The sequence below is a fragment of the Cyprinodon tularosa genome, unplaced genomic scaffold, assembly GCF_016077235.1.
Source record: "Cyprinodon tularosa strain WSP-4 unplaced genomic scaffold, ASM1607723v1 ctg338, whole genome shotgun sequence".
Classification (NCBI taxonomy): Eukaryota; Metazoa; Chordata; class Actinopteri; order Cyprinodontiformes; family Cyprinodontidae; genus Cyprinodon; species Cyprinodon tularosa.
In genome coordinates this window covers 470,235-496,174 of record NW_024039050.1, presented here as the reverse complement: position 1 = coordinate 496,174, position 25,940 = coordinate 470,235, and the positions used below count along the sequence as shown (strand labels likewise).

The 25,940-nt window shown below is 39.1% G+C and overlaps 1 long non-coding RNA gene across 1 annotated transcript; it reads right to left on the bottom strand.

The window, feature by feature from the left end:
- Positions 1–587: 587 nt before the first annotated feature.
- Positions 588–2,246, bottom strand: LOC119789426. The gene is made up of 4 exons (XR_005281582.1): positions 1,719–2,246; positions 1,569–1,632; positions 979–1,115; positions 588–681 (listed from the first exon to the last, which is right to left on the bottom strand). It is a non-coding gene; the product is annotated as an uncharacterized LOC119789426 (long non-coding RNA).
- Between the last annotated feature and the right edge of the window lie 23,694 nt (positions 2,247–25,940).

The window sequence follows — 25,940 nt, the reverse complement described above, 5'->3', positions numbered from 1 at the left end:
GTTGTATTATAACTACATTAAAAATGATTTGTTAGTGTCTTAAAAATATATAAGCTTTATACTTTTAATATACTCTTACTGTGGTAATAATATGCTTAATTATACTGTTGGCTTATTCCAATTACTAAAAAAGCATACTTTGCAGTTAATAGTAAATATACTTTATCATTACATTGCTATACTACTTTCTACCTTGCACATTCTTGCAAATGTATTAACAGTATACTAAATGCTGAAAGACTTGTGGATATACTTCCGTGCAGATGAAAAAATATACTTTAATGTATTTGAAACATGTCCAAATTATAGTACATTACAAATAATATAACTTGTACTATCTCAGAATGTATAAACATTTACATATCGACGTTAACCATTTTCATTATAAAACTTACAACACATTTTCAAATATTGGTACTTTAGTACACTTTGTAGAAATATGTCAATTTCAGGCAGCAGACCTAAACATTACAAATAAACTTTAAAGAACGCAGAGGAATACTGAACAATGAAAAACAACATTCCTTATTATTGCACCCCTAAACCCTCCCACCATACAAAAACACGCCCACCACACATTATTTTCCTTTTTTTGGCTGAACTGCTCATTGTTACATTTTCGTCTGATGGCCGTGCGCACATCAGAGACACTTGTCTACGGAAACTCCAGAAGAACAGCGTCTGTTAACCAAACAGAGAGATACTGTAAATTCATAGTATTTTTGAGCAGTACATCAGAAAAGTCTGACAAATTGTATCAGTATGATATACCAGGGTCCATAAGTGCACCAGAAAAAAAAATTGTCCATTTCAGTTGAATTTAAATAAATCTGATGCATCAAGTGGTTTTATCAGATCTGATCAAAAAAATTAAACAAAGTAACAACAAAAATTGTCAGAGATCTCAGAAAAGAAAAAAATTATGAATCCGCAGAAAGAAAGGGAAGAAAAATCCTTAAGTTTCCTTGTTTTTCCTACCACCCTCCAGGGAACCGGATGGCATTCAAATTGGGAACATCCTGCATCAACATCTCTGGTGGAGTCTAGTCCAGTCCATACAATGAACTGCTCAGCTGTAACAGCAGATTCTGCAACTATGTAAAAAAAAAAACAGCCTGCACACAAATGTGCAGAGCAATTACTTCAATTGGAAAATAAATCATGTAATCACCATAATATAAATTGGTTTTTACCACATTTATACAGACAAAAATATAAAGTAAAATTATCAATTTACATGTGGTTCACTGTCTAAGAAATCATTATGGTCAGTAGTCAATACTTGTATCTGGAAAAAACAATCCAGGACACCTATGAAGGGTTAATTTTACGTTAACCCCTTGTGGGGGTTTTACAGCAACATCACACAAGATGTAGCTAGCTTGAAAGTGCATTTTCTTTTTTAGAAGAGCACATGGGGGGTGTGTTAGCCTCCTTCTCACTGTGCTAATGCATTCAATAAATCAAAAGAGCTAGTAAAATTACATATATTACAAAACATTATATCCTGACTGGTTTTACATCTCAAAAAATATATATATTTCATTCACAGGTTCATGTGAACTCACCAGGATATTCTTCAACACAATAATACAGCAAATCTTCCTGCTCAACCGATTACATCTCCTGTTTCTACAATACAAATATAATAATCAAAATCGCGTTTTATACAGATATCTTAAGATTTCAAAACCAAATGGGAATGTTTTGAAAGTTACCTCTCTCCATGCAGACCAAGGCCTTAAAAGAAAAGCACGCTAGCTCTGAGCAGGGAGGAGCCGTGACTAACTGCTGTGCAGGTGTGGTGCATTCAAAGTCTATGGGAATTCTGATATCAGTACTGAACCAAAAACTCCCCAAGACTAAAATTCTTGGGGAGCTACTACTTTACAGACATCAAGGCCAAACAACCTCCACATATCACTCCTATATGCATGAAGTGCTGTCAGCGACTTTTAAATATGTGCACTCACCAATTGGTCTTGTTTGCAGTAGCCCTGCTTTGATCCATTAAACAATACTAATGAAATGTTCTTTTTTGAACACTTGAGACAATTGTAATGTGTTAAGTTTATTTCTTTTGCATTTGGCCAGTATTAACTTTTCTGTTGCAATGTGGGTTATGCTATTTGTTAGATCATAATGTAGCACTGCACCAGCTTTAAACCACTTGCTTTTCAGCAGAACACACATTTTTGTGCACCTGTACTTTTGAAGTGAACATTTAGTGTTTTGTTCAATGTGGTTTTGTGTGTAAGATGTATTTCTTTTTCAAAACTTATTAAACATTACATAACAACTGCAATAATTGCTATCTGTGTACTTTACACACAGCACAAAATTGCATAATAGGGTTTAAGTGCATTTTTGTAGTTATACTATTGAACACTTTCCAAAAGAATTACCTGAAGTACAAGCGTATATAACTTCACTTCATAATTAGATTCAAATGTAACTTAAAATGCACTCAAACTTAATATTACAGTGTCGATATTAAAATGTGTACTTTTAAAATATGCTTTCAATGTACGTTACAATGACAACTTTGAGCATACAATTTAAAATATAGCAAAAATATATGTAAAAACAAATTTAAAATAAGTACACTTTAGAAATTACACATAACTTTCACTTAAAGTATACTTTTTTAATAATATATTTCTATAAAGTGTAACATAGTGTAATTATGTTAAAGTGTGTTAAAAGTATTAGCATGAAAGCGTAATGTTAGTATACTTTTTATATATTTACAAAAAGTACAATTTGTCTAAGTACATTTTCAGTAAACTATAGGAAATATGAATATACTTGAAATACAATAAAGCACATTTTTTTTTTACCAGGGTAGATTTCCACACAGTCTATAAGTAAATTAGTACAAACATTAATGTCTAGTAAAAATGCTTGAATCTGGCTGTTTATTTTGGATAATGTTAAATTACAGATAAGATAGTGTTATATTGTCTTTTATAATTGTTAAAAATTATTTTATATTTAAATACGGTACAATTAGGCTCATTCTTAGTGTTGTGTTTGTAGATGATTCCACTAAAAAAGAAAATAGACATACAGTAAGGAGCTATTTAAACAGTCAGACAGTAAGCAATATAGGACAATGATAAAAGGTTGTGTTACATTTAATCCTTTACTATTAAAATTGCACTTATACATTATATGATTATAGGAAACACAGATATCCAGTAATAATGATGCAGGGCAGCTTGTAGGTGAAGCAGCTGGCCCTTCAGTGATTCAGGTGATGTCTAAATAAACCAGGTGAAACTAAAATATTTCCACATGAGGAGTTCTGGATGGAGAATATTGACAGACAAAATTTTTTTTTTAATCATATATATATATATATATATATTATTTTTACAATTTTGGTATAATTACTGATCTAAGTTGATTGCTCTATAGGGGAAAGGGACATTTATTTTACATTTATATTATGTTTTATAGTCTCCATTCACCAGTTAATGATTAATCACAGACTAAATTAGTTGACGATAATTGAAATAATCAATTAATACGATTCCTTTTTTCAGCCCTAGATAAAATACATGGAATGGGCTATATAGAGTAACTACAGCCCAGATGTTCAACTTTTGTAGTGAAGTTAATATTTTAATGAATGTATTATTTTGCTGGATACAGAGAGAGCATAGTAGGTAAAATATAAGAGTGGGGTTTAACTCTGCACAATTGTATATCTTCAAAAGAAAATACTGTATTTACCTTCTCTATTAGTCATGCAAATGAAACCATTTACAAAGTGGAAAACAGTCCTAATTCCACATTCATCAGAGCCCGTGATACTTCAAACATTGATAAACAGCATCTAATGAGTGTAGTGCTTATAAAATTTTTATTAATGTAGCAAAATGATGCTTTTCTCTTTTAACAATGAATTCGTCTTATCAGTACGGATGCTCACATCGAGCATAAAAAAGGGCACGCATATTGCAGCACCAATGACACCCGACCAATAGTGTCCCCACCAAAGTTCAAATCAAACCTACGCCCTTGCTTGAACGGTTTCCCCTGCTCATAGAGAAGCCAAAAACAATCCTTGGGGAAAAGTTGATCCAAACCACCAGTTTGAATCTTCAGCTCAGTTTGGCGCTCAGAGAATCCTTCCAGGAGGGAGAAGGTCAAAAACATTCAGTTTGCAGGATGACTTCCTGCCGAGAGGATAGAGAAAAAAACAACAAGGTTAAGACTCAGGTGACAAAAACTCAGTTTGACTCAGTAAAACTCAGCTTGGCTAGAGTACCCAAAACTGGCAAACACTCTGGCGTCGAGGTAGTGGCAGTCAGCAGCTTAAGAGTCCTCTGGTAATGAGGCAACCATCCGCAGGTGTGTGAAGAGGCCAACAAGGACCAGGCGCCACCTGGTGATGGAGGGAAAACAAACAAAAGCACAACCCACACAAACTGGATTCCTAACAGGTTCAAATAAAAACCAAAATCAGATTAAAAATTTGTCAAAAAAATACCAAAAAATTAAAATTGTGAAAGGAAAAAGAAAAACATATAACCTCACCCTCAAACACTTAAAGATCTATCCAAACGGACAACCCAGTCAAGGTGTTCTATTATCTAACATTTAATATCTAATGTTTACCTCAAGGTTTGTCTTATTGTAGTTTTCTGCAAGTTTATGGTATTATCCTGACTGAATATTAAAAAAAAACTTCTTTCTTTCATTCAGGGCAGGTATGTAGCCTTTTTGAATAATCCACACACTTCAAACAAGGTTGCGCTCAGAGCCCTGACCATCCCTGAAGCTTTATAGCCCACTAAAGACTTTTACAGCTCTTATACCAACATTTTAAATAGTTTAACCAACAAAAGCCTAACAGTTGCCCTCTGATGACAGTAAAAGGGTTCAGAAATAGTCAAGGGTTCACTTTAAGACCTTGGAAAAGTGCTGACACAACAGTTGTTTAGAAACAGCCTCCAAAAGGTGTCCCCAATTGTAAATCTACAGATTTCCTTTTAGGATCTTAATATGTATGTAAATGTTGCAGAAGCACAAGCTTCCATGTAAAACTTTGATGAATTGTAGATCATTGCTCTTTGCTGTTGAATAATTCCCTCCCTCTGCCACATTCAAGGTGTTAACCAAAGAAAACTAAACTGTGCTGTCAGCATACAGCGGCAGGGCTATTTATCAGGGAAATCAAAAGGCAGCAAAGTACAAAATCCTTCAACAGGATGCCAGAAGGCAGCAAAGGAAAAAGAAGACTGTAGATTTGATAGAAAAAAGCATTAGATTTTTGGTGGGAGGCGAGGAAGTGGGCGGGAAAGGTTTTAAAGATTAAGCTTTTTGTCCATAACAGATAAATGTTGAGTGGAATAAAGGAGAATTGCCTATGCCTTCCACAATATTGTCTTCCCTTTCTTCTTTCTATTTACTGCTTGACTTTTTCTAGCACCTCTGTCTATGACCTTTTTTCTTTGTCTTGACTTTCTCACCGTTGTTCTAAACAGCTTCCCTTTTTCCAATGCGAGTCACATCAGCTGAAGTCATTAATGTGCATAGATTTGTTGGAGGTACCGATGACTGCCATGTCATTCAATGACTCTTGAACAAACAGCAGGATTCAGCTCTTCAACTTGAAGGATTGTGCACTGAAAGAGCAGGTGCCTCCTGCAAGCAAACCTCTCAAATCAGGGTTCAGAAAGATTACTGTAGGAAAGAAAGATGTCTAAGGTTATGCAAAACAAAAATACTTCTCATGTTAAATATAAACAACAAAGTTAGCATTAGTAATGGTAATGAATCTGCTACAATTTGAGGAGCAATTAAATCACCTAAACTGGAGGTTAGAATCTGCATGGTGCTAGCAGACTGGCAGTGGTGGGAGAGGTTTTTAATGTTTTGTTGAGTTCCTGATCATGTCCTGTCTCTTGACCACTGAGCGTGCCCTGTTCCTGTTCTTGGGTCAGTGGAGGGAGTGAGTTTTAATGTACCTTAGTTTTCCTGTCTTACTCTGCCTCTCAACTACTGAGCTTGCTTGTTCCCATCTGAACATTCTCTCTGAACCCTCCGTGGACTCCAATCCTGGCCCAGCCTGTTCCTGTTCTGATCAAAACCCCCAACCGGGCTAAGGACTCCTGGATCTCTGAGCCTTGCTGTTCTGAACTGTTTCCCTGACCAGGCTCAGATTCCTGCTTGTTCACTGGGGCATCGGATTCACTCTGCACGGCTCCCGCCACATCTTGTTGCCAGTCCATTGGCTGGATGCTACCTCGCTCTAAGGAGATGGACTGAATTTTTAAACCAGGTAAGTGACTCACATGGATAATCATCTTCTGTTAGAGAACCATGGTTACCTGTGTTTCTCAATAACCACAGTTGGCAGTTATTGGGGGGTACCCTGACTTCCCCCCCCGCAGCAGATCCACAGCTCATTTTGTGAAATACACGCCTTTTAAGCAATCACTGTCTGTCTCGCCTCAAATTGTGGTCCTATGTTCTGAGCCAATTATATTACCCATGAGTTCCTTGTGTTCAAGAAGGGATGGACATAGTTGGCTATAACATACTACTTATAAAGAGACCCTAAGAGTGTCAGCAACGCAAGCAGTCTAGACTGCTGGTGCTGTGAAGAATGGATCAATACTTTTATGATGCTTTCACAAAATTCCTGCCCTGCAGACTGAATGTCACAGCTAAAGCCCTAAAAATGTGTTCTGGCTTTGCTGAACCAGTGTGACTCATATTCTCAGTTCTCTGTTCCCAGCTGACAGAAAGGGTGTCTCTGTGGGCTTCTGCTGCTTTTGCTCATCGGCCTAAAGGCTTAGTTGTCATGTTTTTAAACTGATACTCATGCAGGGAAAAAACAAGCACAGAAGAAAAGGTTAAACAATTTATTTATACAAATGAAGAGATAAATGGTTCTTCTGAGAAATGCAAATCATTCGCTGTGGGAAAAGGTAAGTTCAATCATTTAAAAAAAAATAATTATGGTTAAAGGGTTTAGAAATTGTCAATTAGATGATTTACTTACTGTAAGACAGTTAGGGTTAGGGTTCCAAGGAAAAAGCTGAATACACCCAGAGAGGCTAGAACTGACAGGCAATGGTGAGTAGAGTTTTTTTGGTGGAGATGGTGGAACATTAGAAGAATAACAAGCACGTGAGTATAGCGGACCGTTATAGGAAAAAACCTTACTGGCTAAACCAGGGAATCAAGTGACCAAGAAGGCAGAATTGAGCAGAGCTCCTTAACCAAGTAAGAGAACCCAAACTAGAAATGTATTTTCTGAGGAAAAGAAAACATGGAAAAATGGCAAAGACTCCTACTGTCATGATCTTGGCGCTGATGGTTTGTTTTTTTCCTTTGCTCCTTGCTCCCCTGTCTAATTGGTTCTGGGGCTGATTATCGCCGATCATTTCCACCTGTTTCTACTGTTTACGTTGTGTGTTTGCCTCCCAATAGCGCCAGGTTATTCGTGTGTTTTTGTGAGACATTCCCAAGCAATCTGTAGTCTGTCTGTTTTCCTGATTTTGACCAGTTTCTGCCCTGAGAATCTCGAGTTTTGCCTTGCCCCTGTCTGCTCTGTTTGTCATATCTGGTCCTGGATTCTACCGGCTTCTGAACCTGGAACTGTCTTCTGACTTTGGCCTTGGATTTCCCTTCTGGACTCTGTTGCTGCTCGGCATCAGATGGCGCCCACTCCGCACGCTCTCTAGGAACTCTGGGGGCGTCATCCGCCGCATCTGCGGTCAAACCTCCCTCCTGGATTCTGCTGTATTCTCTGCCAATGGACTGAACTTTGAATCAGGTCAGTGACTAGCTCTAAGTCGTATTCAGCTCCACATCCAGTCACTGACCTGTATTCTCCTATCCCTGCAGAGATCTGCCCCGCAGCCGACTAGCAACCCCGCGCTCCGGTTTGTTTAATAAAAGCTTTGAACTTTCCCACTGCCTGTCTTGCCTTGAATTCTGGGTCCAATATTCTGAGATCATTACAATCAGCCTTCATCTGATTCACCTGTTTACCTGTTTACCTCAGTGCCTCTTGGTGGTGTGCCTTCTGTGCTGATGTTAAATATGTTGCTCTGAGTGTTTGCCGATGTCACTGGGATTAATGGGAGCAGGCCAAGCGTAAATATGGATTGACTCTGACATCCTGGAAGGTTGTAGCTACTGACTGCATGCTAAAGAAGACACACAACAGCGAAAATAAACCCCGGGACATGCATCCCCACCAGAATGGGATCAAAGTTCCTGAAGAGCAGCTTTTAACTTGAACCCTCCCTAACATGTTTACTGAAAGACTTAATTTCATATTGGTATGGATGAGACGTTACCTATGCAGTAGCTACTGAGAGTCGGATGCAGGTTTTTATGAAGTTGATATTAGAAAAATCCTGTAATTAATGAGATTGCTCTGCTGAAGACTTGAAAAGTGCATTAAAAACTTAAGAACAGTCTGAGGCAACAATTTTTCATTCAGTAATATTATGTTATCTACAAAATAATAGTAGTGGAGTTTCTTTGTGTCTTATTCATGAGTGTTGGCAGCATGAGGCAGGCGACAGAGAGAGATTGAAATTACCTTCCCTTTAATGAGATTGCTGCCCTGGTCTATTGTGGAGAAGATGGAGCTGAGCAGGAAGGTGAAGCTTTAGAACTACTTGTTCATCTCCATTCAAGTCATCACCTGTATGGTCATGAAATATGGATGACTAATAGGTCCTGGATACAGAGGCCTGGAATAAGGTTCCCGCTGTAAGTTGATGGGGCTTATCCCAACGCATGAAGTATTTCAGAGGTTATTCCTGAAGATCTAGCAGGACTATTCCTCCCTCGCTTTAGTTATCAGGATTCCTTTTGATAGCCTCTTACTGAGTAATCAAAGATGCAGGAAAAGAATAAATCAGAATGTTTTGTCTGCAAACAGTATTTTCAACATGCTTGAGTGCAGAGGCCAGTTTCACAAACCAGGTTTAGTCAGGAGAGTTCTGCTGTTGTTTCGGGTTAGAAATGAAAAGAAAATTGTTGTCTAGATCCGTTAGACTTATTTGAGTTATCCTGCTCCAATTAAAGAATGAGTGGTGTTAGTTCACAGAGAATTAAATATTTATTGAGAGAGGGTACTCAGACCACGTATAGATCTTCACATTCAGAAAGTTTTCTTTATGAGAGCTACTGTTTGACCTCACAATCCATAGAATCCACCCTGACCTTATCCGTCCTCTCATCTGCAGCATTACACAGATTTCTTTAACAGAACTGGATATCGCTCCAGCCGGTGAACAATACCTCCTTAACGACCGACTCTTAACAATCATAGACACGTTTCAGGTATTACAGGAGACAATCCCCCCTTAACGGCAATCCCCCACCTTTAACGACCGATCCTCAGAATCATAGACAGGTTTCAGATATTACAGGCTAACGATGGAACCAAATGACACATTCATCGGTTACCATTTGCATGTTTCCAAGCGATACAAGGCTTTGTCTATATAAGACTCAAAATCACTGCGGATCCAGACATTTGAACTGAGAAAGCTTCCTGGAGAGGTGGCGAAACGTCTTCAAATCTTGGAAACCAAGTCCAGTGGATATTTTTTGAATTTTTACGGAATGACTGTAATGGAAGAACGAAATAAAATGAGGAGGAACCCTATAGGATGATGCACAGATCCCACCTGTTAGAAAAATATCTTTATATTTCCCCTGCAGACAGGTGTACTTATCCCTTGGGAGATTGCACCAAAATATACTGTAATACACTGTTCCACTACCATCCTACTAGTAAACTTCTTTCCCCCTGTAATCTTATTGTGATTTAAATATACAATGGCAGGCCGTTTGGTATTTATTTGTTTGTCTGGATATGTATTTCTGATAACTGAAATAAATTTTTTCTTTATTGAACATTTTCGAATGAAATTACACTTGCATATCTAGAATAAACATTCTGGATGTCTAGAAATAATATCAGATCTCCATAATCCTATTGTTATAGGTCATAATTTGTATTATTTTGACCAGAAGAAAAATATTTCAGATATCATAAATAATTGAGTCAAGCTGCAACTTAAAATGTGAAACAATTTCTAGTTATGTAAAACTTAATTCTATTAAAATTCTGTTCTGTTTTTTTTTTTTTTTTTTACTTTCTGAAATTCAGTTTCTGCTGCAAAAAAAAAAAAAAAATGGAATTTAGAAAATCTGTTACTACAGTTCTGACCATGGATGTGATTTTGACCAGTTCTGTTTTAGTGATCTATATATGGAACAAAAGAGAGGAGAGTGCTTTTAATAAATGGGACTGCATATAAACATACTCATTAACTCCAGCAGGAATAATTTCCAATGCCATCTCCCTCACATTTGCAGATGTAGAACTGTTTGTCTGACTTTAAAAAAACTTTCTCCAATTTTATTCTTTCATTTCCGCATTAACGTTTCTAGTTCCAGTGCTGTGAAATAGGCACTTCCTGTTGCCTGTTGTCATGGTGGCTCCACTGATAATGGCTTTTCCTATGTGTAACACACACACTCAACTCTGTGTAATCTTACTTCGAGTTGATTGAACTACTATTTCACAGCAGCTGTTGTCTAACCGAAAACCCATAGTTTCCAAACTTAAGCTAGATCAATTCAGAGTTGAGCCTGAGTTTATTAAACCTGCTTATTGCAGTAATATGACAACCCCACATTTCTTAAGTGTGAGTGTTTTTTATTGGCATTTTACCTTTATTTTAATCAAAACCTGTTTCTCTGGCGATTGTGATCCCAGAATTGTAACACTTTTTCACTACAGCAGGTGTCTACAATGACAATATTAGAGTCAAAATTCAGATGGAGACCTTGAATATAGAGATTACAGCAAATGGACTAAATCGGAGTAGATTTGATGACAACAACAAGAAATGTGCCTCGTCTGTTTCCTTTTAACTCTAAATAAACTGCTATGATAAAAAAACATTCTTTTTAATATGCAAATTACTATTTGATGAAGACATTCTGAATATTTATCAACCTTGAGTCTTTTCTAAGAAAATATACGACTGCAATAAAGAGATTATAACACAGCTATCTGTTAAAATATATCCTAGTCTATTGAAGGTTGAAAGCTTTGTAAGCTTTAAAGAAAAAACACTCTGAATGAGACACAGATATTGTTTTTAGTGTATGAAACACTTTTAATAGATTGTGATGACCTTTTTAGCCTTGGAAATACTACTGGAAATCAACATTTGTTCAGCAACTTTCATCAAAAGTTCAACATTCTCTAAAATGCCCTGCAGCACCGATATTAAAAGAAGTTTCATTTTGAAAACTCTAACAGAAAATCTTTTACATGTTAAAATAATTTCTCCTTGCTTTGTCAAATCTTCCACATTTTGAAGTGATATGTAGTTACATGGAAAAATGTTAATTGGGATATATAATTTTATGATTTCTGAACAATGTGTGGTACAAAAGACGTATGCAACTATAACATTTTGGTATTTATAATCAACACATTTGGTTTGGGCTGAGCTGGACCCACAGCAGAAGCATAGAGATTGAATTTGTATTGAAACTGAGAACTCATGGAACATGCTAGCAACAACAAAATCAACCAGATAATGAATAATACTGTTAATGTCATGAGCTCATATAACACCTTTTATTTACAGGGATGGAAAACATTTTCAATTCTTGCCGATAAACGTTATTGGTGATTGGCTCTTGTTCTTTTCTTATGCCCTGCTTGCATTTTTGAATGATTTGATTATTTTTTGCCTGAGTTACACTTTTTGAGCCTTTAGCTTCTCCATTTTCATTATTCAACAACAAGAATTAAGGCTTAAAGTAAATATTCAGGGATGAATAATATTTGACGTTTAATTCAAAATGAAAATGCACAGACATTCTTTATCTTCAGAATATTTTCATAATCCCAGTATTTCCCGCTTACCCATTAGTTTTTTTTTTATATTTAAGAATAAATTCCCTGTCCATGTGTTCACACTATTTACTCAAGTACAGGTGCTGGTCATAAAATTAGAATATCATGAAAAAGTAGATTGATTTCAGTAATTCCATTTAAAAAGTGAAACTTGTATATTATATTCATACATTACATACAAACTCATATATTTCAGATGTTTATTTTGTTTAATTTTGATGATTACAAATGACAACAAATGAAAATCTCAAATTCATCATATCAGAAAATTAGAATATTACTGAAGACCAATAAAAACAAAGGATTTATAGAAATGTTGGCCAACTGAAAAGTATGAACATGAAAAGTATGAGCATGTACAGCACTCAGTATTTAGTTGGGCCTCCTTTGGCCTGTATTACTGCAGCAATGCGGCGTGGCATGGAGTCGATCAGTCTGTGGCACTGCTCAGGTGTTATGATAGCCCAGGTTGCTCTAATAGTGGCTTTTAGCTCTTCTGAATTGTTGGGTCTGGTGTATTGCATCTTCTTCTTCACAATACCCCATAGATTTTCTATGGGGTTAAGGTCAGGAGAGTTTGCTGGCCAATTAAGAACAGGGATACCATGGTCCTTCAACCAGGTACTGGTAGCTTTGGCACTGTGTGCAGGTGCCAAGTCCTGTTGGAAAATGAAATCTGCATCTCCAAAAAGTTGGTCAGCTGCAGGAAGCATGAAGTGCTCTAAAACTTCCTGGTATGTGGCTGCGTTGACCCTGGACCTCAGAAAACACAATGGACCAACACCAGCAGATGACATGGCACCCCAAACCATCACTGACTGTGGAAACTTTACACTGGACTTCAAGCAACGTGGATGAAGTGCCTCTCTTCTTTTCCTCCAGACTCTGGGACCTTGATTTCCAAAGGAAATGCAAAATTTACTTTCATCAGAGAACATGACTTTGGACCACTCACCAGCAGTCCAGTCCTGTTTCTCTTTAGACGCTTCTGACGCTGTCTGTGGTTCAAGAGTGGCTTGACACAAGGAATGCGACAGCAGAAACCCATGTCTTTCATACGTCTGTGTGTGGTGGTTCTTGAAGCACTCACTCCAGCTGCAGTCCACTCTTTGTGAATCTCCCCCACATTTTTGAAGGGGTTTTGTTTCACAATCCTCTCCAGGGTGCGGTTATCTCTCTTGCTTGTACACTTTTTTCGACCACATCTTTTCCTTCCCTTCGCCTCTCTATTAATGTGCTTGGACACTGAGCTCTGTGAACAGCCAGCCTCTTTAGCGATGACCTTTTGTGTCTTGCCCTCCTTGTGCAAGGTGTCGATGGTCGTCTTTTGGACAACTGTCAAGTCAGCAGTCTTCCCCATGATTGTGTAGCCTATAGAACTAGACTGAAAGACCATTTAAAGGCTTTTGCAGGTGGTTTGAGTTAATTAGCTGATTAGAGTGTGGCACCAGGGGCCATCAATTTTGAACCTTTTCACAATATTCTAATTTTCTGATATGATGAATTTGAGATTTTCATTTGTTGTCATTTGTAATCATCAAAATTAAACAAAATAAACATCTGAAATATATGAGTTTGTATGTAATGTATGAATATAATATACAAGTTTCACTTTTTAAATGGAATTATTGAAATCAATCTACTTTTTCATGATATTCTAATTTTATGACCAGCACCTGTAGATGGAATATTCTGTATTGACATCATGGAAATTAAACTTTGCACTTTTCTTTTTAGATATGCTCAGGCTGATGAAACAACACCACACCTCTTTGTTAAAAGAAACATATGGAAAAGACTAGAAGTTATTTCAATTCTTAATCAGCAAAAACAAAACTTTCATGGTCATAAGTTTCACTGACGAGATCTACTAATAGTAGATATATATATATATATATATATTTTTTTTTTTTTACCTAATATAGGCTTAAAACTATAAATTACACTGAGAACCTCCAAGACTGCCTTCTAATAATTTAAACTAAAATGTTCAAATATTCAAAAGAAATAGATACAACGTTTTGATGACAATAGAAGGAAACATTTACACTTTAATACATAGATTGACAGGATTCCTGTCTGTGTGTTTGTGTTTCTGTCTTTGTCTCCCTTCCTCCACCAGGAGGCGCCTGGTTCTGGTCCGCCTCCTATCACACCTGCAGGTGGTTACCTCGTTAACAGAGTGCTCTTAAGCTGCTGACTGCCACTACCTTGACGCCAGAGTGTTTGCCAGTTTTGGGTAATCTAGCAAAGCTGAGTTTTTGCTGAATAAGACTGAGTTCTTGTCAACCTGAGTCTTAATCCTGTTTTTTTTGTCTTTGCCTCTCGGCAGGAAGTCATCCTGCAAACTGGATGTTTCTCTCCCTGGAAGGATCATCTGAGCTTCAAACTGAGCTGAGGATTTAAAATGGAGGTTTGAATCTACTTTTCCCCAAGAGATCGTTTGAGCTTCACACTGAGCAAGGGATTCATCTCCACTACGACCTGTTCAAGTACCGCAGGAAATCTCAGTGGCAGTCAGCTTCTCCGTTCACTTACAAACAACCGCATTCTGGGTAAACCCTTTTCCGCCCTCCACCGAATAGGACAAACACTGGAACTACCGCACACAGACTGGAATCAAAGAGTCAACAACTTCTCTGGAAACGTGAGTCAGCAACCAAACCCTCCTCTTCAAGTTCATGAATCAAATTTTCCACTGAGCCTGGACTAACCGCTGTGTCTTCCCCTCACTTTTCAGATCCGGTTGAGCAGTGTTCAGAGCAACACTCCATTCTGCATTATCTCTTCAAAAAACCTGTTAAACCTTTTCCCCTGATCTCTCTGAATTGGTTTCTCTGCATGTGGGTCCGAGCTCTTGATAAAATCATGACATAGATATACATAGTCTTTATCCACAAAATTAACAGTAAAATAATGAAATATAATGTAAGTAATTCCTTTAGTAGCACTCAAAGAAGGTTTTGCATGACCTCTGGTGAAGGTAAGTTTGACCAATGCATTTTTCACACATGATGTTCTTCAACTGAATGTAGTAGATGAAGGAGAGGAAGCACAGATAGTCACACACATGCGGTAGGAGCCATTCAAAATGGCGCTTCCCAGTCAAACGCCTGCCGAATGGCAGCCCACTTCCCTGCAACTCCCAGAAAAATCCCCTAAACTTCACACCACTGGAGTGAATCCCTCCTTCTCCTAGGCATGCATATTTATTTACTCTGACTCCACCCTTTCACTGAATTATGGTCTGACCAGGAGATGACGCTTCTGTTTAGATCTCAATGTCTACAAATCATATCAGAAATAATATTTTAGTACAAAGATTGATGTTTAAAAAGGAATTGTAGGGGACCAGCCAAGGACCCATCAAGGAAAGGGGGGACATTTTTATTTGCTACTACTCTAGATGATGTTGAGACAGCAAGGAGCAGGCTGACATGATTTCACACCGTGATGAGAAGCAAGGAAACCAGATAAGTTAAACTGAAGCAGCTGGGGGAACAAATCTAAATAGAGAACTAAGGGAATGTAAAATAATAGACAAAGGACAAAATTAATGGAAAAAAGAGGATAGACAAAGCAAAACTAGGGACTAATAAAAGAGAATAAAACAAAATGCACAGATCTGGACGCAATGAAGAAATAATTAACCAACAAGTACAACGAGACCCTTAAAACACTAAAATATTTTAGTGTAAACCTCCTGATAACCAAAACAAATAATTATGGATCATGACAAACCAGCAATAAATCAGTTCAAATAAAAGTTGTGTGATGCCCTTCAGGGTGTTGAGCTGCATCTTGAAGGTCAAGCTCTGAATCGCTGCTTTTTTGCTTAAAATAAGTTTGGTGGAATTGGTTTGGGGATCTGCTCTGAACGTCTTCTGTTTTTCTCCCTTTGGAGGTATTCCTGGCATATGGAGGGAGACCTGGTCGATGGTAGGAACCTGTAGAGGCAGACCATGTTAGGAGCTGGATGCACACAGAAAGTACAGGACCTGTGATCTGGACTCTGATAAGCAGAGGACAATGGATAATTAACAATTATACATTAAATAACAATTATTTATTGCAGCCAATTTCATGGAAAGTATGTGTCTCCATTGGGTTACAAAAGGGAAAAGGATTTCTCAGTAATAGTCTTATAGTTTGCCTCTTTTGAGTAATTTTCCTGTTATTCTTTTGTGAAGAGCCAATCAGCGGGAGACAGATTCATAATCGCATCTTTCCATCTTTATCTGCCTCTTAGGGGTAATCACAGCTGTGTAGGTGTGCGAGGGTTTAATGTACATCACTCTAAAGCATCTGCAGATTTAATCCAGTTACAGTGACAGTTTGAATTAAAGCCTGACAGATCCTTTTAAACCCCATCACAGTTTAAACAGAAATCTGCTAATCTTTTACATATAGTGACATAAGGGTTTGTATCAGCACACAGAGGGGTTTGTTCAAAGCCTATGCAGAGAAAACCGAGACTGGAGAGAAACAATGAAGATTTGATGTTTGTTTAGGACCAACAGAGATAAGCAGAAAGTCTGTATTTTTATAGAATTGACTCCTCTTTTTTCCATTAATTAAAGATTAATCAACTACATAAGTTGAAGAATCTTCAACTTCAGTGTTGGGGTGTTGGCATAGTGGTTAGAGCAGCGTGGGTTTGTGCTCTGAGTAGTTTGCAAGTACCCAGTTAAATTCCCCACAGCCGGCACTCTGGGTCTCTGAGCAAGACCATTAACCCCACACTGCTCCCCCAGTGCTGCACCACGGCATCCCACTGCTCCCCAAGGGGCTGGGTTAAATGCGGAGAGTTCATTTCTCTATTGTGAGATAAATACATTTATATTTTTATTTTCTATTTCTATTCTATAATTTAAATTTTCAGGAACAGTTCAGATTAATATGAAACTAAATGCAAAAAAAGGGGGGATTGCAGTACTTTGGTATCTGTTCCTTCAGGCACAGGCCTAGATCTGCAGTTGGGCCAGGCTAATATTTCTCCCAACAAGTCATCCCTTTGTAATTATTGCAGCACAATTACCTTTTTTATTTGAAATGGTGAAAAGAGAATTAATGTCCATGGGAAACATAAAGACTGGGAGACAGCAGATTTAGCCGTGAAATCTCTACTGGACTTTTCAGCATCTTAAACCCCTTTTCACATTAGCCTAAAAACTTAGTTTAAACTCGGGAAGAAACAGCTTTTAAGCCTCTGTCACACCTTAACGATATAGACCAGCATATGCCATGCTTTTGAAAAATCTGGAAAAAATGTTGGCATATGTTGGATAAGTTATGGGTATGTTTTATATAAGTTATGAGCACTATGAAACATGCTGGCACAAGTCGACATACGTCGAGAACTTCTGAGCATGCTCAGAAGTTCTCGACGTATGCCAGCATATGCTCATACATGGCGCACAAGTTTCAGGTAAGTTATCTGATGGTTGACTTACGTTAAGTGTAAGTTACTCATAAGTCATGGTGTCCAGCTTATCCTAAACATATGAGTAACTTGTGCATAACTTACGCGTAACTTATCAAGTTCATATCTCTAATGGATATCAACGTATTTGACGTGTTCCAGGCGACCGCTGAATGTGTTTCTAACTTCCAGCTACTGTATAATGGCATATTGGCAGTGTTTTGGCATAAAAGGGGGTCCAGAGGAGGAAACCGTTTAAAGACTTCATCCCCATTATAGGGTATGCGAGAAAGTGAGTGTTATGGATCCTCCCTGCGTTCACGCCCACGACCAACAATCATCCTAGCAGACATGACGCTGAATCTACTGTTACTGCAAACTTCTTTCTTCCTTTTTCTTTTAATGTATTCCTTTTTGGGGGTGGGCAGTAAACAGCAGCTAGGTTGATATTGAGATCAAAGACATCTTTTTATGCAGGCCGGGCGGCCTCTGGGCGCATCGTTGCTCCCCTCAGGAGCAGCAATGCGCCCGAGGGATGCTTAATTATCATATGCTGCATTACGCTGCCATGCGTTATGTATAAGTTAGTCTGTCGTTGGACATAAGTTCTAGACTTGTTGCGAATACGCTATGTATATGCCCAAAATTGAAAAAATACATACAAAGTTCAGCTTATGGTAGTGTTTTAGAACATTCTGGGACGTCAGGCATACGCTGTCTAAATGGGTAAGGTGTGACAGGCCCCTTAGCGGCAGTGGGAAGAGCTCACTGATGCATGTCCACCTGGGTTAAACAACTCGGCAAGCAACCTGCAATAAAATCGCCTCGGCTCTGATGCATGGTTTTGATCGACTAAAGGTGAACATTTCTTGACCTGCCGGTCCAAAGGTCCCCTCCTCACTATGCACCAACCGGGTGCCAGTATTAACCAAGTTCTGTGCTGGCGATTCTGAAATATTTTGACGTCTGGAAATCAGAACTGAATCTAAGCTTTAGCTTGAAGTTCATCGCCAGTGATTCTTTTAGTTGTAATTTTCTAAGCCAGGTAATTCCTGCATGCTATTTACATACTGACTGTGTTGGTTGCATGTATTTCTCTACAAGTAACGAGAATAATTGCAACTAATAACTAAACATTCACAAGAAAAACAAAAAGCCTAGACTGGTTTGACAAAACTCCATATACATACTATACATCTCACCACATTCCTCTGACTTTTCACTGTATGTGAAAAATACATGCTCCACATTAGATTTTATAGGTGAAAGAATGTGAAATTGTGGTGTTGATGTTATCAGCAGTGACACCATGCGGTGTCCTGCTGTGACAGGACCTGTGATGGAGACAGATGTAGCATACAGGAGCATTGACACAGTTAGACTTCAGCACATGTATAGTGAGTACCTAGAGTCAGAGTGATGGAAATAAGTGGAGTAATGATTCAAGCTGGGATAGAACACCCTGATTTATAGGAGACTATGAATCCTGTCGGTAGGTCAACATTGCTTGAGGCAAATACTAAAACCTTAGAGCACTCAATGTTTCTGTGTGTTTTCTAACAAAGATCCTCATTGTGTCTGCAAATACTGCTGCATCTGCCATATTAGACCTGCACTCATACGGTTTATATCCTCAGTGCAGGCAAAGGCTCTGAATCCTTTTATTTTTGGTGTTGATCTGCTTTTTTTCTGTTTCATCAGGCAGCTCTGATGAAAAATGAAAATGATTTTCATCAAAGCTGCTTTGAGTGTCTTGCTATTGTTGTTTTGTTTCTGTGGCTTTGAGGAGATAATACAAAAGGAATAAATTTATGTTGTTAAGTTGAAGGCAGCAAGTCCTCTGACCACTGCATACTAGATTTGACCCCAAAACTTATTTGTGGTCCAAGTTGAAGCAGAAATGCTGTTACAGCATCAGCAAATGTTTCATCCATCTTATAGAAATACTTCAGTATATATAATATACACCAGTAGCAGTCTTTCAAAAATTGCCCTTCCCAGTCAAATGCCAGTTGATTGGCAGCCTACTTCCCTGAAACTCCCAGCAAAATCCTCTCCAACTTCAAGCAATTGGATTGACCCCCCTCCATCTCCTAGGCATGCATATTTTTTTACTCTGACTCCACCTTTTCGCTGAATTACAGGGTCGGACCAGGAGAAGGTGCTTCCCTTTAGTCACAAATGTCCACAAATTATGACAAAAAGAATAATTTAGCACAAAGATTGATGTTTAAAAATGAATTGTAGGGGACCAGCCAATGACCAGCCAAGGGCCCATCAAGGAAATTTCTGGAAATTTTGAATGACTGATACTCTATATGTAATATACTGTATATTTCTTTCTCACACTATGTTGTAAAAAATCTGTCCTACACTTTGTGCCCAAAAGTATTTGCTCCCTTCTTTTGACTCACCTATTAACTTAAGTAACATGTCATCTTAGACCATAGCATTTAATAAGACTTTGGTCCACCTTTAACAACTAGAACAGATTGAAGTCGTCTCTGAAGCTATCAACAAGAATGTGCTGATGGGAATTTTGGACTATTCTCCTTTAGGTATATTTGTGACATCATAGACTGGTGTTGTGAAGGACTGGCTCTTATTCTCTGCTCTAATTTTTCTATCAGGTTAAAGTCAGGCCACTTTGCAGGCCAATTAAGCTCCCTCACACTTATCTCTCTCATCCACGTTTTTTATGCACCTTGATCTGTGCACTGGTTTACATTGATGTTCAAAGAGATACCATCTCCAAACTGCTCCTACAAAGTTGGGTGCATGGGTTGAACAAAATTGTCTTTGTATGCAGTTTCCTATACTGGAGCTAAGGATCCAAGCTCAGCTCCTAAAAAACACCCTTCAACATGACCCTGCCTCTAAAAAATTCACATGTGGGTTAATGCCACCCAACCAGACTAATCCCACCTAGTTAAAAAGACATTAAAAAGACAACATGATTTACATCCAAAGAACGTTGACTTTTCTTCTAAAAGTAAAAGGTGAAGACATAATTTTCATGTCATTGAAAAGATTTTGAAAATTGGGTTTTCAACTTCTTTATATGTTTATTATTGGACTAAAGTGGGACAAAATCAGACTGAACAAACACAGCCCAAATATTTCTCGACCAAATCACGAATAAGACGCAACCGACAGATTTAGCCTAAAAAACAATGTCTACATCTTGTCTGGTGTTTTGTGGGGATCCATCTGATTGCAAGTTGAGAAAACATCAATTATTACTCCAAAGAAAGATCCTCCACTGCTTAAACGTTCAGTGTTGCTGTGCTTTACACCACCATATCCAACCATTTGCAATGCTCTTGCTTGGATCACAGGTAGTTGGTAGGAGTCCCTGTGGATCGCCTCATTCTATTGTCATTCGGTGCCAAGGAAAACAGTAGAATTTTAACAGTAATGTTATCTAATTGGGACTGTCTCTTTATGAATCTAAGATGGCAATTTGAGTTACCATTTACAGCTTACAGTTGGTTGACTCCAGCCCCAACACCGCTTCCCTACCAAAGGCTTAGGCAGAGTGGAAGGAAACAGGCAAGTTGCTGATAAGTAAACAGAAATGGGTAGGAAATGGATGGGATGAGACCAGTAGATGCTGAAAAAAGAAATCTAAAATAAAACTCTACCACTTCAGGCCAGATTTAGGATATTGTGTTGAAAAGCTGAAGTAATATAAAGATGCTCTTTGTGCCACTGCATTAGCATTGCATCTGGATATCATTCCATATTTCCTGGATGAACCAGCAAAGATAAAATACAGACAGTACCCAGGGAGATGCCAGCACCCCAGAATACATCACTGCCAGGGGGCCAAGAAGCATAGGAAATTTAAAGCAGCACATTAACACTTGTGTTGAGTAAAGTAAAGCGCATAATGAATCTTCAATTCAATTCGGTATGTGCCAGTTAAAAACACGTCATCTCAAGGCACTTTGTATAGACAATTCAGTCAGATCATAAGGTCAGATTGGTAAAAAGTGATGGGAAGAAGTTCACTTGTCTGTCTTTTGTTAAAATGCTGTGTTTCTAAGTTCATGCTGTTTGCCAGGAGATAAAAAAAAATCACTTGCAGATTACTTTCTGTCCAAATCGATACAGCCCAAGATATCATTTCAACAGACCATTGTGCAATTATTGGACAGTATGTCAGAGATGCCGTTTATGAGTGTTTGGATAAAACGAGAAATCATCAGGGAAATGTTTACTTGAGCTGTTAAAGCAGATCCTGAAAGACTTCATATTGATACTGAGAGATGTGTAGGCAACTCCACTGATGGTGCAGCTAACATGCAAGGTCCCTATCAGGGGTTTTCAGTTTTCTTTCCCAGGAGTCTCTGATACACATTCATTTTTGGTGTTACACACATTTTTAAATCTAGTGCTAGCAGACAGAACTGGGATTGTTTGTAAAAGTGCAGTTTGGTTACTTAATGCTGTAGCTATTTTTTTCTCAATGTATGATATCATGATTCCTGCCACTAGCGCTAATTTGATTAAGGATTGAACAAACCTGTCAGCTGCCCTGATTCCAATCAGTGTCATGATCTTGGTGCTGATGGTTTGGTTTTTTCCTTTGCTTCCTGTCCCCCTGTCTAATTGGATCTGCGGCTGATTATCGCCGATCATTTTCACTTGGTTCCTCTGCTATTTAAGTTGTGTGTTTGCCTCCCATCAGCGCCAGGTTATTCGTGTGTTTTGGTGAGAGCTTTCTTTAGTCTGTCTGTTTTCCTGTTTATGACCAGTTTTCTGCCCTGAGAATCTCGAGTTTTGCCTTGCCCCTGTCTGCTCTGTTTGTCGCATCTGGTTCCTGGATTCTACCGGCTTCTGAACCTGGAACTGTCTACTGACTTCGGCCCTTCTGGACTCTGTTGCTGCTCGGCGTCTGCTGCTCGCTCTCTAGAAACTCTGGGGGCGTCGCCCGCCGCAACTGCGGTCAAACCTCCACGAACGGACTGAACTTTGAATCAGGTCAGTGACTAGCTCCAAGTCGTATTCAGCTCCTCATCCAGTCACTGACCTGTATTCTCCTATTCCTGCAGAGATCCGCCCCGCAGCAGACGAGCAGCCCCGCGCACCTGTTTGTTAATAAACGCTTTGAACTTTCCCACTGCCTGTCTCGCCTTGAATTCTGAGCCCAATATTCTGAGATCATTACAATCAGCCTTCATCTGATTCACCTGTTTACCTTTACTTGTCTATCTGGCTAGATAACCCGCTTTCAGACCAGTCACTGGTGCCAGATTATAACAAGCCATTGGTGATTTCTATCAAAGATTCCTGTATACCTGGCTGCCTGCCTGATTCTGCCCCCTCTGTTCCATCACTAGTGTCCAGTATTAGCCATTATTGGCATCCACAGCAGTAGTAGCTATTTTTCCACCAAATGAAATCCTCTCTTCTGTATATAATAACACTTACAGTAGTAGCCATTCAAAATTTCCCCACTTTCCTTGATGGGCCCTTGGCTGGTCCCCTATAATTCCTTTTTAAACATCCATCTTTGTACTAAAATGTTCTTTCTGACATGATTTGTGGACATTAAGATCCAAAGAGATGCGCCTTCTCCTCGTCAGACTGTTGGGATCTGGAGTTCTGCCACCTTTCTCCAGCAGAGGGCGTCCTGGGTCTCCTGAGCTGAGCCACCTGCACACCTGAGGCTCATCCTCTCATCAGGAGACCAACTACTTAAGCAGCGGCAAGACCTTTCTTCAGTGCCAGAGTGTTGCCAGTTATGGTTAGCAGAACCTGAGCCAAGCCTGCTGATCTGATACTCTGAAGAGTAATCTGATCCTAACCTGTTTTTGTCTTCTCTGCTTCCTAGACCTGCCTGCCTGCCCTGACAGCCAAACCCGAAGAACCTCAAGCTGAGTCTTTCCACTTCTCAGGAGAGAACCTTGGCTGACCATTCAAAGTCTGAGCTCAAGTCTGAAGTCAAGCTCTGCTGCTGCTAGCTCTCTGCTGAACCCTCAAACTCTGGACCCAACTGGTTCCCTCTCTCACTGCGTCAATCTGAATCTCTCCAGGTACAGATCAGTATCTGACTGTGTCAAGATTCCCCAGACCTCTGGCTAACCTAACTATCCCTTCTCTACAGAGAAACCCTTGTGAAGTCATCCCGGACCAGAATCACTATCTGTGATTTATTCAGTGTGATTCAAAATAAACTGTTGAACTTTTTACCCCTGTCTCCGTGGTGGTGTTCTGCATGTGGATTAAATCAGTGAAGCCCGTCATGATACAGACCCTATAATTCAGTGAAATGTTGGCATCAGAGTAAAAAAATATGCACGCCCAGGAGAAGGAGGGGGTCACTCCACTGGCTGTAAGTTGGAGAGGATTCTGCTGGGAGTTGCAGGGAGGTGGGCTGCCATTCAGCTGCCGTTTGACTGGGAAGGGCCATTTTGAAAGGCTGCTCCTTTATGTGTGTGTATCTGTGTTTTTAGTACCTCATTAAAGCTTCTGAGTAATTTACCAATGACTAGTCATTCAGGTTTTGTGTACTTGGTGTACTGAGTGTTTTTGGACATTGTGCTTGGCGAAATAATAATTCACAGGGAAAAGAGGAGGCTGCTGTGATAAGGCACTGTTGGCCGGTATGGATTTGGATAGAGAGTTTTTGTTTTAGCCTTGACATCGGTCCTGGATTCTCCCATGGATTGTCTATTGATCTCTGACTACCTGGCTTTGACTCTGGACATCTGAAAAAGGAACAGTTTACTTGTGTCCTGTTTGAAATGTAAATTTTTTTTATTCTATTCCATTCTGTAGAGCATTCAAGCATTTATAGAGATTTCAAAATGACAACACAAAAATGAACAAAACAAAAAAAACAAGAAATTCTGAAATTAAAAGCAGCAATAAAAATATGTTTATGTGTCCTTCACCAAAAGAAAAACTTGGTTCACTGTCAGTTTATCGCAGGGACTGTGTCACAAATCTGGTTAAAATATGTATCCAACCACATTCAGGGCATGTTCCAGATGTCCTTAGGGAGGGAAGGGGGAAGAGGGAGCAGATAAATTTTACATATTATCCAGAAGGAGATAAAGATTTTAAGCCATGGCCATACAAGGAAACCTGATTCAGATGGAAATGGTTGTTTTGGATCAGGCTGACTGATGATTTTCTGTCTACCTTAAGAGTCTTGCTGGCATCTCACAATGGCATATACAAATAGTCTCATTTGTACTCCTTTCTGCCAGATCTAAGCTCAAAACTTTCTCCAAGATAATACCATTTTACCTCTGAGTCCAGGAACCGCCAGTCTGTGCCCCTGTGCAAGGTTCACATGAGACATGAGGTTATCCTCCCATAACATCTCAGTCTGAGTGTTGATATCTCTGCAGATCCCTTCACACATGCCGAGCTGCCTCACAACAGTCAAAACAGCTGCCAATGTTTACCAAATTGCCAATTAACAGGCAAATCCAACCCGCAGAAATCCTCATATCAAAATACAATTTGGAATTTATTATTTCCTCAACAGACATTATTGTCAAACATATAATATTCCACTTCTACTGCGCATCTATTGTGTATCCAGAGAAAAATGTTCTGTCTGGACAGCAGGGTGCCCCCTTACATTGACTTCTCATTTAAAAAAAAAGATAAATTGTGTTGAGAGACCAGCAGACCAGATGCATAATTCACAGTTTTTGGAAGATATGCAAAAAGAGGCTTCAAAAAAAGAGAAAACACAATACTAAAGTAACAGACGGGCAAAAACGTACAAAAAGTCCCACTTTCTCCAAGCAGGAAGTGGGGATGCAAGTGTAATGATTCCTACTGAAACTCAAAAATCAAGTAGCTCTTTTAGCAGCTGATATGCACAGGTATAGCAGGGCTCAGATAAACATCAATTCTCAGCAAATTTTTATTAAGTCTTCAATTACATTTTTTAGATGTGAGAGGTTTCAAGCTCTCTTCATCCTTCAGATTGTTAGGGTTCTGTTTGTGGGGATTTTTTTGTGTTTTCTTTTAGTTTCTCCCTCCACCATTGGATTGTGCCCTTTCCCCATTTTTGGTCTGAAGGGCGGCTTCCGGTTTTTCTCCCACACCTGCGCCTCGTTGGTTCATCACCAGAGGAGTATTTGAGCAGCAGACTGTCACCACCTCGAGGCCAGAGTGTTTGCCAGTATTGGGTACTCTAGCCTACTGAGATTAGCTGAGTCTAACCTTTGTGCCTTTGTCTCTCAGAGTCTATGTTTTTCCTTTGTCTCCTTTGCTTTCTCCATTAGGATTACCCTCCTGATCCGCTGGAGAAATCTGGTCCTTCTACCCCCTTGGAAGAAAATATTTGTGTCACACTGAGCAAGGGGAAACCTTCACCCGATCCGTTCAAGCCCACCTCTGGAAAACCCTGTGACAGTCCGCTCCGTTGCTCTTCTGGACCCATCACTTGTCTGCCTGTCCATCCTCCAACGAGTACAATCATCCCTGGACAATACCCCCACAAACTGGACCCAAGGATCAACCAAGAACCCCGTTATGTGAGTCATAACTAAACCATTCATCTACCTTGATCATATCCCCTACGGACCTTGAACTCATCCCTGTGACCTCCCCTCTAGAGGT